The following is a 2,577-nucleotide window of genomic DNA, read 5'->3' as shown; positions in this document are numbered from 1 at the left end:
ATGCAGTGGGATTCCGTGGCCACTGCATGAACGACTTCTTTCTGGTTTGATCCAGTCTATCCGAGCTTAGTGGCATCCCATCAATTATATTTCTCAGGTGATATTTACTCGAGTATTTAGAAGTGAAGTGCCCCTGTAGTTGATATCTGAGGCGGTTGAGGAAAAAGGAAGGAGTGTGTCAAGTCAGAATGTTCTGGTTCTATCTGAGCGCTGGCTGCTCAGAGGAGCTGCTGTTTCCCCAGCTCCCCGCCCCTTCCGGTCTCTCAATTCCGTGAGCTCTTGATACCCCCCCTTCCAGTGCTTGCTTTTCTGCTTAAGTTAGGTTTCTGTCTAACCACCCTAAACCAAAAGTTACCATGGATACAATACACGTCACACAAGGAGTTTATTTCACAGAATTTTAAAGTAACCAAATGTGTATGATGTAAATATTTTAGGGGACTTTGTAATGTTAATGTTTACAAGTTAAAAGTGTCATGATATGGTTCAGTGGGCAAGATGTCCAGGGGTAGAACTAAGTTTTGGGTTTGTTTTTTTTTTTTTTTTTTTTTTAGAGACAGTATCTATAGAACTAAATTTGATCCCCTGATCTCCATATTTACACCAAGGTACACACACACACACACATACACACACACACGTACAATAATAATAAATAATAAATTTTAAATGAGAATCTTGAAGATGGCCTATAGGTAAAGTGTTTGCTACCAGGCTGGATGACCTAACTTTGATCTTTAGAACTCATGTGGTAGAAGGAAAGAACCAATTGTCCCCCAAGTGCCCTCTGGCCTCCACAGTTCCTACATGACATGTGCCCTGCCCCCAAAATAAATATAATTAAAAATAATAATAAAAGGGTCTGGAGAGATGGTTCCGTGGGTAAGTCCACTTGCAGGTCTTGTACAGGACCAGGACTCAGTTCTCAACACCCATGTGGAACTGGCTGTGATTCCAGTTCCAGGGGAATCCAGTGCCCCCTCTGGCCTCTGCCGGTACTGCATGTCCATGATGCACTTTCATACGCGGAGGCAGACATTCATACACGGAGGCACGCATTCATACACATAAAATTTAAACGTAAAATTTAAATTTAAGAAAAAAAACATTTTAGCCGGATTCCAGTGCATTTTCTAACAGTTTATTTCTTTGAACATAAGGTTACTTCTCTGTCCCAAACTGCTCTTCTTATGATCATATATGTGTGTATTTGTGTATATATACATATATATGTATTTATATGTACATATATATGTATATATGTATGTGTGTGTATATACATATATACATACATATACATGTGTGTGTGTGTGTGTGTGTATAGCATTGGGCTTGGGATCTGGGAGATGCTCAGTAAGAGCATTTGCCCTGCAAGTATGAAAACCTGGGTTAAAATCCTCAGCACCTGTGTTATCCAGGCATAACCACACTGGCCGTGACACTGGCATTTGAGACAAGCAGATCCCAGGGGTGATGGTCAGTCCCCCCAACTATCTCTAAGCTTCTTGTAACCCTTCAAATAACACTCTCCAGGAGAGGGAATGAAGATCACCTATGATACAGAAAGCAGAAATGCTACCATCAAAGGAGACACGGACATACATTTAAATTAAAGCTCTTACTTAGCTTTCTTTACAATCCTAGCGTCAGACAACACTCCATCTTGTAGAAGAAAAGTGTTCCAGTGAGCTGAGCAGAAGAGGTTTGCTCTAGGGGCAGAGAAGGGCCAGGATCTCAGGAAAAGGGAGCTGCAGACTCTCCTGTCAGGGCCCCACCACAGCTGTCTATGCTGAGGTTCAGCAACTCTACTAACGAATCGCCTCCGAGGTCACAAACTGTTGCGGCCTGCCCGAAGTCCACAACACGAACGGTTCAACTGAGAATGGCAGTTCGCTGAAAAGAGAGGAATCTAGACGGGGCGGAAGAAAGAATGGAGCTAAGACAAATCCTGATCAAAGCTCAATTTTACTATTTCCAGACACTCAGTTATAAAGGAAGGGGGAGGGAACCCAATATCCCGCCAAGTAACTCAGGGTCCAGTAGCAGGACGAACACGTGTGTGCCTCCAGGCAGCAAAGGCAGGTTCCAGCAGTGGTCGTGGCAGGATGAATGAGCACGTAGCTCCACCCTTGAGCAAGCAGGTTCCAGGCTGGGGGAAGGGAGGCCACAACAAACAGAGACAAGCAAAGCTTGGGGAAAGAAAGAACAGCGATCGGAGGCTAAGGCCAGAGGGCAGTGCATCCAAGGCCAGCCTGAGCTAGGTAGCAGAATGTGTCCAAGGACAAGCCAACAATAAAGGCATTTGGGAGTCTCAATGTGAGGAAGTGAGCCTCTGCATAAGGCAGGGCCAGCAAGGCAAGACAACTGAAGATGAAGTTATTAGCACTGGGTTACTTTCCTTGTAAAATTAAGCAGAGACAATTTGACTATGCCAATCAAAAATGGTCCTTGTGGAAAATCTGGTTATCTCTCTGTCTTTAATTCTCTGGAGATCAGATAATTTAGCCTTGTAAGGTAGAACATTCGTGGGTGAATATATATATATATATATATATATATATATATATATATATATAT

This window comes from Mus caroli, chromosome 10 (genome assembly GCF_900094665.2).
Source record: "Mus caroli chromosome 10, CAROLI_EIJ_v1.1, whole genome shotgun sequence".
NCBI classification, from domain to species: domain Eukaryota; kingdom Metazoa; phylum Chordata; class Mammalia; order Rodentia; family Muridae; genus Mus; species Mus caroli.
This window is presented reverse-complemented; position numbering follows the sequence as displayed.